This window comes from Alligator mississippiensis, chromosome 5, assembly GCF_030867095.1.
Source record: "Alligator mississippiensis isolate rAllMis1 chromosome 5, rAllMis1, whole genome shotgun sequence".
Lineage (NCBI taxonomy): Eukaryota > Metazoa > Chordata > Crocodylia > Alligatoridae > Alligator > Alligator mississippiensis.
The window spans coordinates 220,883,821-220,897,749 of record NC_081828.1 but is presented as its reverse complement, the minus strand read 5'-3'; the positions used below and the strand labels follow the sequence as shown (position 1 = coordinate 220,897,749).

Sequence of the window (13,929 nt, the reverse complement as noted above, 5' to 3'; positions counted from 1 at the left end):
ATAGAGTAGGTTGTTTAGGCAGGGGGAGATCGCTTGTTGCTTAGTTGCTAATTGCTGGCCTCGCTAGTAAGAAAAGCTGTATCAACAAAGTCGGGGGAAAGTTGGAAGGGGGGTTACTTGCGGGGAGTTGGAAAGAGGGGTTCCTTGCTAGGCTGGCTGAATACCAGGTGCTACATCAGCAAATTACCTATTAGGAAGCCCAGTTCAGCTGGCTAGGGGTAGTCTGTACCTAGGGGGCAAAGTGCGCATGGACCAAAAGAGGCAACCTCTAGTGACTGTACAGTGTGTAAGGCGAGAAGAGGCTATATAAGGCTGATACCCACTTGGGTGGGTGTGCTTGCTTTGCAAACGATTGCCAAGCGCTGCTTTCTGTGCAGAAAAAAAGATTAAGTTGGATCCTTCACCCCTGTGTCTTTACTGGCACAAGCGCACCAGGCATGAACTCACTGTCCTTTGGGGACAACAACCCATGCATGTGCATACACGCGTGCGCACACACACACAGGGAACACCAGCATTCAGGCCCCACCAGAGGGAAAGTGTCAGACAAGGCTGCAGGCAGGCATGCATGGGATCCGAGGCAAAAATGTGCAGCCAAAGGGCGGGGACAGGGAGCAGAACAGAGCCCCAGGCAGCTCGATGGGCAAGGGGGGACTCCCAAGCACAGCACGCGGCACAAGACCCCCGCATGTATATGCCAGGCAGGCTCAGATGCAGGCTGGCAGCTGCAAGTGCACTGCTCCCCACCCTGCACCACACCCGGGTCAGGAGATACGAAACAGAGCCCGGGGGCGCCAGTCAGCTCGGGGCTCCGCGGCCCGCTGCACGCCCCCCACCCACGGCCGGGACCCGCCGGGAGAGCGAAGCAAGTGGAGCCGGATGCTCCGGCCGCCGGGAGCGCCCCCAGCAGTCAGCAGGACCGTCACCTGGGCGGCACGGGACACGCGCGGGGCCACCGGCGACCCCGGGTCTCCACCCACTGCACAGCGAGTGGCCACGAGCCGGGGCGGGACACGCGCGGACCCGCGATCTCCTCCCGCCCCGGCCCCGGGGCTCTCCCCACGCGCCCCGCGCAGCTTCCGGCCCCGCCGCTGCACCCACCACGGGGGAGGGCCTCACTTCCCCCCCACCCAAACTTACCGCACGGAGCCGCTCCCCACCGCCGCCCGCTTGCACGTGGCCGAGTCACGTGACCACCCCCCCCCCCAGCCCCATGCAGCCATGCGCAGGAATCCGCGCTCTTCTCGCAGCGCCCGGAAAACCCGGACGGGGGGGGAGCAGCCGGGATGGACCGGGGCGAGCACCGGCAACACAGCCTCCGCCCTCGGCCACAGGGCCCGATTCGGCCCACGACCCCTCCCCACCTCGGGGACCCAGGACCCAGCCACGGCAAGCGCCCCTGCCCGGACCCGTGCGACCCCCCTGGCAGAGCACAGGACACGAGCACCCAGCCCTGACCCTGGCCCCCACGAGAAAAGTAATAAATACAAAAAGTAAATAAACTCAATGCAGCAGGTGCCAAAACCATTTCTCCTTTATTTTATTTTTCCAGGCTGGCCCACAAGTTCCTCTACATGTTACATACAAAAAACTCAGCAGACAGGAGGTGAGCAAAAGCCATGTACAAAACAAACCACCAGGAAGAAAACATTGCCAGCCTCACAACAAACAGGCACAACACAAACAACACAAGGACACACACAAACATCACCAAACAAAGCAAACAAGCGAGGGAGCAGAGCAGGATCCCACCACACCCAGGCAGCTTCGCACCCCTCTCACCCCACCAAGCACACACCAGGGCACAACTCAGACCCCACACATCCTCCTGGCACCTCTTACACCTCACACTCAGAGTGATAGGCAAGTTTGTCTTTCTTGTTAACAGTATACTATAGAAAACTATTTAATTTCAGGGTAATTTAGATTATTAAATAGTATTAGCTTCATAGCTAAACACTAGGCATGACCTGTGGCCTAGCAGTGTTGCTGAGCACAAGACAGAATGATCTCTAAGCCAGCCATTTTCTTATGTCAAGTGCCCTAACCATTTTGTTACAAAAAAGCGGAAATTAAGTCTGTTCACTGGGTACCAGCTGCAGCTAGGAGTCAGATAAGATAAGGGGGGGGCCCAGAGGGAAGAAGATGGTACAGCAGAGCACAGGAAAACAGATTGCAATGTGTAAGGTAACACTAACTTTCTTCCTCTGCAAAAGTACTGAGATTTGTAATGCACCATGTAAGGAGATGATTACCATAAGTATTGCATATTCAATAACCTTGTAGTTTCTTTCTTAGAAAATGTATATAAAACAGCCTCACCCTTAAGTCAAGGCCATTTTACCTCTTTGCTGTTTTATGGTCTTTACTCGAGTAAATAAACTGCAGTTACCCCTTCATCCCTGTTGTCTGGTCTCTAAGCCAGCTAGACAACGAACACCAGGGAGTTTTCTCCCACGACATCAGCCCAGCACCCAGGCTCTTCATAACTACTTCTGCTTCTACTCCCCTTCTCCACAGGAGCCATCACCTTGGCTGCACCCTCCTCACACTCCCCCCCCCCCCCCAAAAAAAAACACAACGACCAGCAACACCACACAGGCCCAAGAGGCACTACAAGGCAGGGGCCTTGGACAGACGAGAGGGTGGTTAAGCTGACAGGGGGAGGGGGGTGCTTCCCAGTTGTGCCTCTGTTGCACAAACAGCTAGTTTCGTGTTTCTGGAGGCTTTTGCTATATACCTCAAGAGAGTTATACACACTTAGGCTGGATCCATTTCAAGTATGTTTGTTTGCAAACAGATCGACAACGGAGCTCAAAGCTCAAAGTCATGTTGACCCCTAGCCATGCCCAACGATAAATTTTTATACCTCTCCTGAACAAGATTCCATTGTGGCAATCTGTCATTTGCTACTTTTCTGCAAAGTTTATGTGCAAAGCAGGCAGTAACTAATCTGTGTTCCCACAGGAGTCAGCCTTATCGTGAACCAAGCATTGTTCAGACTGTTCTCTCCCCCTAACACGACCCCCCCCCCCCCCCCCCCGCCCCTGGCCCCGCAGTGATGCGGGAGAGAGAAAAAGAAACTATTTGCAGTTTACAGTTTTCAGCTGAGAAGCCTTTTGTGTAGTGAGATGATACATTTTTGCAATACCTCCACTAGGGGCAACAACAAAACAAAGCTGAGTAACAGACGGCTCTGCTTTCCCCATGAGAGAAATTGTCTGGCCAGGCTCCCAATCTCATAAAGGAACACCTTCAGACTCTCTTAACGCTAACGGGGCTCCTATCCAAGCTGAGACTCCAATAAGCAGGAGACGAGGGTGTGGTCTTTTCAGTTTATTCGGCTGAAGGTCCCCTGTCCTCGTAAGGGCAGAGAGACCCCGACTGCAACTCAACGCATATTTATGAACTTTGGTTACATAAGCCTTTCCCATAACACGTGCGCAAAACCCAGCAGAAAATTGCTAAAATGGCATGACTTTGCTCACCCTGCATGGTTGGGCCCAATCACCTTGCTTGTCCGCCGAGATTGACATATCAGCAGCAATCTTAGTGCAAGGTTGCATCAGCCAGCATTGATCCAAGGTCATACAGAGGTCACATTAATTTTCTAACAATATTTTCTAACACCCCTTCCAAAGAGAGAGCTCGAGCTTATGGCTCAGAAACCTTCAACATCCTCCTTCCTGCTGTGGTGGGAGAAAACTCCCAGGAGTTTGTTGTCTAGCTGCAATAGAAACCAAGCAACGCAGGTAAAGATTTACTGCCGTTTATTTCCCCCCTTACAGCCACAGGCCTATGGCCTGCTGGCCATTTCCCAGGTTTGCATAATATTGAGATTAATTACTTTTTGCTTAACTCAAACTACACAGGCTCTAATTACAGCAATTATTAGGATAAAAACCAAGAAGATTCCTAATCCCCATAAAATGTATTCTAAGATATACCTTCTCCACATTCCTAAAGTTGAGGCAATCCATTCTATTACTGACCAACTTCGCAAAGAGTTTACCTGTCGTGCTGTGTCTCGAATTGTTTCTACTGCAGCAGTTATGTTGTCAGAGTGGTCAGGAATATAGGTGCAGCAGGGTCCTCCTGTGATTAAAGCACATACCCCTCCTTCTCTAGCTAACAAATAGTCTAAAGCTAACTGATTTTCTAAAGTCATAGCATGGTTGCAAGAAGCCTGGTCTTGCAATAATTCAATGCCCTCTGCTGTGCTATTGGCAATAAGTTCTAATACACGTGCTAGTTGATTGATGCGGTAGTATGAGGATCTCTGGGACAAGGTACTGAACCGTCTCTGTAAATGGTATAGTTAACATACAAACAACTTGGCTTTGCAAAGGAGCTGTATATGCAAGACATGATACAGCCGTGACTCCAAGCCCAAGTTTTATTAGGGGCGGAGCATCGGATAGAACCTTCCACACATTGCCATACATAAGGACGCTGCAAGGAACTGCAGGGAGCAGACACATCCCAGGGGATGTAACCTTTCTTTTCAGCTTCTTTAGCCCCCACTGCAGTATTGTTAGGCCAGATTAAGTGTGTGGCATTAATGCTTAGTTTACAACCTGGTTGCCATCCTAAAAATCTCTTTTCCTGTTCCACGAGGATTTTCCCAACACCTGGGCAGATAACATGATGTCTGAAAGTACTTTCTCTTTAAAATAAGGATTGTCCTGCCAGGTACTTATGCCAGCTCTATCCGTATCAACCCACTCTGTATTAGAAAAAATCCCTTCCCAAGGGATTAAAGGATAGCGTGGAAAGTTAGTAGAAGGAGGCTGTGTACCACATATCCAACCATTACACATATTTTAGGGCCTGTGCTATAGCTATAGTGGAAGTCAGGTAAGTATTATCTTTCCACTGGTCTTCCTGTTCTGTATCACTTTCCCATAAACAGCTGTGGTGTTTTATCCATCGACAGCAATAATCCTGTTAGGATAGCCCAGTGAAATGCCATTATTAACTTATAACCTTCCCTGCGTCTACAGTGAAATACAAACACAAAGTATTACAAGAAAGATAATACAAAGCAAGCTTAATACACGTATCATTTCTATTAAGGAGTCTGAACGGTCCACGATTCTCCGATTCTTTCTAGCCACAAAGGCGGAACAGCAGCTGACCGGTCATTACTTGCCGATACCATGTTTGAGGTGACCGCGATGAATCCAGCCCTCTTTCTCGGCGATTTTCACAGCAGCGTGTATAGGCGGTTTTTCGACGATGTTGTTTTACCCAAACTCAGCGTCTTGATTGATAGGGGTGAAGGTTACAGTCCAGGGGTACCGGCTGAACCAAAGCAGCTGACCTGTGTAAACACTAGAGAGACTCCTGTAAGGATAAAACATAACTAATTAAAGCTTCATCTCCGCCAAGTAAGCTAACATGCAGATTTTCCCATCTCCTATATAACAGGAGTGTGACCAAACAACAACTCATAGGGGGACAAGGTTGAGAGGCCATTTGGGTTTTGTTCTTATAGCGAACAGCACCATTGGTAAAGCATCTGACCATTTCAATTTGGTTTAGGAGCAGACCTCTCCTAAAAGGGATTTTATACCGATTCATACTCTCTACCTGACCCGAGGACTGAGGGTGATAGGGTGTGCGGAAGTACGTTATTATTCCAAAAACTCTGTAAACTTCTTTTAAAACAGTTTCTGTAAAGTGAGTTCCTCGGTCAGAGTTTATTCCTCCTGGAATGCCGAAATGTGGGATGATGTCTTTTATTAAGTGTTTAGCTACTGCTACTGAATCTGCTTCTCGAGTGGGGAAAGCTTCTGGCCATCCTGTTAGTTGATCTACCACTACTAGGCAGTGCTTGAAATTTCAAGCTTTGAGCACATCCATGTCATTTTTCAAAGGGTAAATAGGCCCATGGTCAGGCCCCTTGCAATTTTATGTGTCCTATCTATTTGTTGAAGGCTCTGCACTCTGAACATTGCAAAGTTATTCGGGCAGCTTCTAGATGTATACCTGGAGCAAACCAGGTGGAGAGGACCTGTTCTGCTATTTCTCCTTTTCCCCGACTGACAGCATCTGTGGGCATCCTGAGCCAGAGTTCGGAGCAAGGTGCGAGGAGCAATTGGTCTACCGTCTGGCACACGTCACACTGCATCGTTTCCTTGCGCAGCTTCCCACTTTTGGACCCATATAGATACTTCATCCCCTGGGACTTTGTCATAAATCACAGACAAGGGTGGAAGAACTACTTGAGATGCAAGGAGACTTTCGTTGGTTTGTAGTGCAGCGGCTCTAGCTGCAGCATCTGCAAGATGCTTTCCTTTAGCAATGTCAGTATCTTCTCTGGAATGTCTGGGACAATGCATTACCGCTATATCACCTGGTAACACGACAGCCTCTAGCAGTTCTTGGACTTCGGTGGCATTGCTGATTACAGGATCAGAGGACGTGATAAAACCTCTTTGTCGCCAGAACTCTCCTAGCGCGTGACAGATACCAAAAGCATATTTAGAGTCAGTATAGATAGTGACCCTGGAGGCTGTGGCCAATTTGCATGCTCATCGGAGTGCCGCTAGCTCAGCAGCCTGGGCGTTGGTCCCTGCTGGCAGAGGTTCTGCTGTAGTAGGAGAGCTTGCACTGAATGAGATACTTGAACCACAAGAGTGTCCTAACACTAAATCTTGAGCCTTTTGAACTAGCACGGTGGCAGCAGCAACTCCTCTAAGACAAGGACTGCTGCCCTTGCTACAGGATCTAACTGAGCAGAATAGTATGCTATGGGACAATCAGAAACTCCCCATGGCTGAGTTAAGACACCTGAAGCAATGCCTTTATTCTCATGAGTAAATAGGGTGAAGGGTTTCTGGTCTGTAGTTTATAGAGTAGATTTCTTCCAAGGAGGTGCACTGGAGTTCCTTCAGCTAATAGGAAAGCATGAATAGTGGTCAAGGGTCCTATCTGCACTTGTGTTTCAGCACCACGAGGCACTTGCATAGATTTTCCAATTACTCTCATAATCTTTTCAGATCCTGAGACTGCAATTCCCGCCCTTTCTGGAGATTCTCCCAGTGAGGACAGATCTGCTCCTCTATCTATAAGACATTTATAAATTTTCCTGCTATTTGAAGTGGTACATAAGGGGATGAAGGGGCGCAGGTATACTCAAAAGAGGAAGATTCCCCTAGATACATCATGTGGAACAGCCGCCCCCTTATTTCACTGGGGAGTCATCTATATCTTGTTGCAAACCCTGGACCCAGGGATCTGTAGGATCGGTGCTCGCAGCCCGGTTGTTTCCCTGGCTTCCCCCCTTTCTTCCTCCATAAGGGGCAAGTCCCTTAGGGCGGTTTGGGCGTTCTCGTCTCCAATGCCCCAATTGTTTACGATAATTGCACACATCATTGGGGGGCAGGTTGATTCATATCTACCCATGTGGGGTTGTGTGTGTGTCTGAATGTGAATGTCAGGGTACTTGCCTGTGTGCCACAGACACTTGGATTCTGTACATGTGTGCTAGACTGTGTGCGCAGGAGCACACATGCATGTGTCAGACACCTGGGTTCTGTGTGTGTGTGAGCATGCGCATGTGTCACAGGCACCTGGGCTCTGGGTGCGTGTGCGAGACTGAACATGCGTGTGTGCGAGGCTGCACATTTGTGTGCAAGTGTCACAGACACCTGTTGGGGCACGTGTATATTGCAGTGTGTTTTGGGGTTCTGTGCCGGCGCATGTCTGTAAGGGACTCTGAGCAGGCGTGACTGCATCTGTGATGGGGAGTGTGCACATGTGATTACACGTGTACAAGAGCAGGTGTATGACCTGATTCAAAGGCTACCTAGTATGTCCTGCTATGGGACTGAAAGTAGGCTCCGAGGATGCAGGTACAGACCCTGACACTCCTGTTACGGGAGGAGAGGAGCCTGATGGACGGGTAAAAGGTGCCGGAAGGGCCACGGCCGAAGCGGCCAGGTTTATTACGGCCGGTCCCCTAGTCACCGGTGGTGGCATAGTGGGAGAATAAGAGGGAGGAGACACCGCAGACATTGTTGAGCTGCCAGAAGTAATCAGGTTGTTTTTTTTCTCTGCAGAATTAAATCCATCAAAATCACACCAGAGATACCAATAATCCATTTGTCGGGGATCGGGTTCCTCTAGGAACCCCCTGAGGTACCTTAATTTATCTACACCGAGGGATCCCAACACTGGCCACTAAAGTTCAGGGTTTTCATAAGTGTAGCCAGGCCAGACACTAGTGCATAAGACTATAGCACGCTTCTTACTCAATTGGCCATGTCCAGATAACTTATTCCAGTTGCTTAACAATTCTCCAAGAGGACTACTAGCGGGAATTGACTGTTTCTGTCCCATCGTCACTCTTGGCAGATGTCCCTTTCCCGGATGACCCGATATACTATAAAGCTCCCCAAAAACCCTGCTTTCTTGGCTGCCCTAGACCTAACCAATCTGGAAAGGCAGGCTCTAGGATGCCCCAAACAGGTTGGAGGACTTATCCAGTTAAAAGGTCAGAAACAGAGACGGTTCCTCAGTGCGCGAATGGAGACATAAAACACGCCACACAGATTTATCGGCTCAAAGGAGTCAAACGGGCAACTAACTAAAATTGCCTGTGTGCCCAGGTTTGAGGAACCGGAGAACAGACTGGCCTATAACACATTAGACAAGACATACACAACATATAAAAGACCGCACCATGCCAGTAAAATTGAAGGAGTCACCTTATCGTCCCGCCGTGTCTGCAGCCTCAACCCAAGACTCCCGTGGTGAACTCACCTCTGTTACGGCCGGCCGGAGGTTGGGTTTAGGCGGCAGCGGCAGCGCGACGAGCTGGGTGCTCCTGGCTGGCTCCCCAAATTGTGAGAGAAATTGTCTGACCAGGCTCCCAGTCTGGTAAGGGAACACCTGCAGACTCTCTTAACCCGAACAGGGCTCGTTTCCCAGCTGAGACTCCAATAAGGAGGAGACGAGGGTGTGGTCTTCTCAGTTTATTCAGCCAAAGGTCCCCCGTCCTCGTAAGGGCAGAGAGACCCCCGACTGCAACTCAACACATAGATTTATAAACTCTGGTTCCATAAGCTCCTTCATAACGCATGCGCAAAATTCAGAGGAAATCACCAAGATGGCTTGGCTTTACTCGCCCCACACGGTTGGGCCCAATCACCTTGTTTGCCCGCCTATATTGACAGATCATGGCAATCTTACTGCAAGGTTGCATCAGCCAGCATTGACCAAAGGTCATACAAAGGTCACATGGATTTTCCAACAATAGTTTCTAACCTAAGTAACAGTAACATTATGATATGTTAGCAAAAACTTGCACAGTACTAGATACTTCTTAAGGACACGATCTCTATACTTAGAACAATGGCTTCTTCCTCTTATCTTGTTCCTTGCTGTATCTGGTTTACAGCACACAGACACAGATTCACTTGCTGCATTTTACTCAGAAAATGGTCAACACAGTTAAAATGATTACTTAACATAAGCAAAGACTTAGCTATCATTCTGCCTTGTGGTCAGCGCCATTGCTGGGCCACAGGTCATGCCTTGTATTCAGCTGCAAAGCTAATACTTCTTAATAATCTAAATTATTGTTAACCTAACAGTATGCTATCAGAAAACTATTTCATTTCAGGGTAATAACAAACATGCTCACCACACCACTGCTCAGGGACCAAACCAGACAACCACCCCGCCCCAGCCAAACACACACTGCTACGACAGGCTCCCAGCCCTGCAGGACACTGTAAACATGGCAGCCAGGCAGAATAAAACCCATTGCTCTGACCCAGCAGAACCAGCACCCCAACACCAACAAGAACCCTGCACAAGCACGTCCAAAACCTCCAACCCCCCAGCACTGCAATTCTCAACCTCACTAGCACAGAAGCCACAGAGGCAGCCCGGGCCCCGCGCCCGGCCGGCCCTCCTGCTTCCATGCTAGCTGGCTCAAACCTTGCTGTGCTCAACAGTTGGAAGCTCTGGGCCTGCTTGGCCAGCGGTTCCTGCGAGTGTCTGGGTGCTGCTCCAACTGCAGGGTCACAGGAATGGATTTCACCTCTGGTCACCCTAGGTCCACCCACAGCACACACAAACTGACCCAAACATACTACTTCCAAAACCCCTGGCTCCAGGATCATAAAGCTGAGGACACTCCCAATCCCACCCCACACCCCCACGCACAATCCCAATACAGAAGGGACATTCCACATAGTGGGCAACATCCTGCCGGTCCGTGTCTGTCATCCAACACCGGCCCACAGCTCTTCCACGATGCAGTCCTCTCACCTACTTGCCTCCATGCAGGCCAGGACCCTAGCAAGAACACAGAACACACTTTCAGCACAAGGGAAGCAAGGCATCCCAACACCACCAGCCACTGGGCTCCGGCAATTTGTTCCACTTGCAGCCAGGGAGCCGCCTCGACAAGGCAACTGCAGGCTCCGCCACGCAGCCGCTACCGAGAGGCTCCAGCCCCGAGAGTCAAATACACGCCGTACCTGGCCACACGGCTCCTTTTCCAGGCCTCCGGTCATTGCAGCCCATCCTCCTCACCACACAGGGAGCAGCAATCCAACATCTACAGACACAGAGGGGAAAAAAAAAAAGAAAACCCCTCAAATATAAATGCACAGCTAGATGCATCAAAAGACAAGGAAACCCCCCCCCCCACACCAATGAAAATGCCCATGGAAAAAGCTCCCCGCAAAACAGGACAATGCCCCACACGGCTCACACCACAAGTCTCCCAGCTCTGACTGGCACAGCCACATGACTCCATGCAAGGGGACATCAAGTAACCTCCCGATTCCTCCAACGTGCCCACAGCACCAAGTCTGGGGATCTTCACCGTGAACCCAACACCTCATCCCACACCACAGGAGCCAGCAAAGCAACACACAGCTGCACCCTCCCTTCCCCAAAACAATAAGACATTTATTAACACTTGCAGAGCACTGAGACTACAGCACCCCCCCACCCCCCACATAGGGCGCACACAGCAACCCACATGCCCACCAAGGAGACACAAAGCATTAAGACCCCTCTGAACTCCCCCCCCAATTAAGAGGGCAGAACTTCAGCACCACAGAAAAGTCCCCTCCTTTCAGTCCGGCAAAGAAAAAGACAGGCAGCAGTGAATTCAGGCACAGTGAACAAAGATGAGACAGGCAGAAACCAGACAAACCATTCCCACAACTGCAAAGGCCCTCTCGCAACAGCAACAGCCACGCCAACACAAACCCAATCGTCTGGCCCAAAACAACCTACAAGTGCAAGACCAACACCCAAGTGCCACAGGCAAGCACAGTCTGAGAAGCCTAAATACACCCTGTGGCCAACGGCAGGAGCGCACAACCCTTCCCTCTACAGGACCGTCACCAGAACCACCGAGGGAGGCCAAGAGATGCTCCCCCCAAGCCCGCTCAAATCCACCTCCCAACTTCCACGGACCAAATGTCTCGCACCGCTCCGATTCAGATCTCACCTATCGCAGGCTCCACGCAGCAAGGCTTCCAGCCCAGGGCCACCGCACGGGCAGAAGTCTCACGCCGGGCAACCGCAAAGCGAATGCGCCGACATCCGTTTCTTTCACCAGCTTCTTCAGGTCACAGGCGCTATGTCTCCACCTCTTCTTCCCGATGCCCACTTAGGAGCCTCGAGCCTCAGCCAGATGACTCCCGTACATGTCACCAAAACAAAAATAAATTAGGAAAAGTCACGCGGCACACGGGACTCACAGCCCTGAGGGCAAAAGCAACCCCCGAGAATCCAACGGCGATACCCCCACTCAGGCTAAACAGGGCACACAGGGTGAAGTCAGACCCCTCCCCGAGGTGGAAACCATTTTAGGTGGCAGGAAAAAAACCCACCACAGCCTTCCCTCCAGTCCTGACAAAAGCAGAAAAAGAACAAGTGCTGCAGACATTTTGCAAAGAGGTAGAGAGACACCAGTGAAAACCCCCAGGCACACAGGACATAGCACTGTTCCCAAGACTGAAGGGAGGCCTGTAGCAACAGCAAGTCAGGGGCACGAATGCAAACCCAGAGCTCACCCTCAACACACCCCAGAGAGGGGCCAGGCCTGCACCCCAAGTGCCAGGGATGAGCCCGGATCAAACGCCCCACAAGCTCCTTAGACATCCGTCATTTCTCCTATACGTGGAGTCCGACAGACTCGGACCGGCCGGCCCAGCCCTACACCAGATTTCACAGCAGCCCTGGCCAAAAAAGCCCCCCGCTCGACTTGTTGCCCTGGAAGCAAAAAGTTCAGGAGGCTATCGCAAACCAGGGCCGTCCTACCCCACCCACACCGCCCCCAAACAACATACAGCCACCACCCAACCCCCTTCCCACAAACCACTCCCCCATCCCTTTTCTACCTCCATCCTGCCTGTGTGCTATACGACTCTCCTGGCTCACATACTTCACGCCTGACCAAGGCCTCTGGGACAGGGGAAAAACCACACGTGCCTTGTCAGCCCAAAACACGGATGACAAATAGGTGCAAAGCAAAACGTAGGCGGAAGGTCCTCCCCAAGCCCCAGGCAGATGCAGCCAACCCACCTCACCCACAGACTCAGAGCTCACAAAGGCTTCCCTTGGGCCTGCCTGGGCAGGGTGTTCAACATCCAACCCGAGGAAACATCTACTTCACAGCAACCAGACCGTTTGCAGGACACGGCCACCACAGAGAACACCTCCTCATCACCAACATCTACTGCTCACCACAGCCATCTTTGTGGTGCTCCTTCTCCAGCCCTCAGCATGTCACTGCCCCTGCCCTGCTGCTCACGACAGAGCTACAGCACAAGCACCTGTGAACATGCACAAGTAAAACCTCGCCAAAATGTGCCAAGGCAAAACCAGGCAGCAACAGCTTCCCCCAAAGCAAGCTCTCACTCATCACATGTTCCATGCACCAATGACAGGCAGCTCCATGGTTCATGACTTCAAGATGTCTTCTCTTCTTCTGCCCAATCTCCACTTCTCCTCCCTGCCCCAAAAGTCTTGGTAAAAAGACCCCCCGCTGCAGATAAAGCAGCAATTACCACAAAACAGCACAACTCACAGGCCTCACAGCACTGGCGGCAGGGGCCCCTTCCACCCAAAACCACCCTACTTAGCTCCCACAAAGCTGACAGGATACAGCAAGATCTGTCTCACAGCTCTCCCCTCCCAACTAAGGGAGGCCATTTACATGTGCGCACACAGGCCTCCCCCTTCACTTCTGGGAAGAGCAAAGAAAAGGACAAAAGAGACAGAGACAGAAATAGTGCAGTGATGTTGACTCCAAGCCATCCGTGATACCCCCAGACAATTCCCAGAACTGAAGCAGGAAGCTGTGGTAATGGCATCAGCAAGGCAAACACCCAATCCTCTGCCCTGCTAGAGCCTAGACAGAGTCAAGATCTGCACCCATGCCAGAAGCAAACCCTGCTCAAAGGACCAGAAATCGCCCACAATGGAGGGGAACGATTCCCATTCTTTACACCGAGGCAATTGCGGGACTCCCAGGTACACCAGCACAGCCTTGCACCGGTACAGAGAGGGGCCACCCATGGTGCCACAACCTCCTGCCGGAGCATCGCTGGCCCAGGAGCGTGAAGCTCAGTACACCAGGGACTTGTCACCCCACCCCACCCCCCTTCCAGAACAAACACACCTTGCACCATCCTCTCTGCCTCCATCTTCCACCCTTCTCTGCTCAAACTTCTCTCCAAGGACCAGGACCCTGCAAACAGAAATACATTCAACAGCCAGGGAGTCCAACAACGGAAGCAAAGGCACAAAGCTACACAATGCAATCCCATCCCCTGGTCCACACCTCTGAGCTCTCCAAGGCTTGCCTCTGCTGGGACCACAGCACAGCAGCCACAGCATATGCTGGAGACACCACCACAAGAAGGACCTTTTCTCTGACACCCAGTACTC

General features: G+C 51.1%; 1 long non-coding RNA gene across 21 annotated transcripts in view; it reads right to left on the bottom strand.

Moving 5' to 3' along the window:
- Positions 1 to 1,516: 1,516 nt before the first annotated feature.
- LOC132250978 (uncharacterized) overlaps positions 1,517 to 13,929 on the bottom strand; it is a 41,569-nt gene continuing 29,156 nt past the window's right edge. For 17 of the 21 annotated variants that reach the window (XR_009462778.1, XR_009462781.1, XR_009462783.1 and 14 more), the window contains 5 exons: positions 12,918 to 13,729; positions 12,378 to 12,812; positions 11,483 to 12,249; positions 10,497 to 10,576; positions 1,517 to 10,311 (listed from right to left, as the gene is read on the bottom strand). This is a non-coding gene — a long non-coding RNA (uncharacterized LOC132250978). The remainder of the gene's footprint in view (positions 10,312 to 10,496; positions 10,577 to 11,482; positions 12,250 to 12,377; positions 12,813 to 12,917; positions 13,730 to 13,929) is intronic. The other 4 variants (XR_009462776.1, XR_009462780.1, XR_009462790.1 and 1 more) reach the window with 4 other exon arrangements.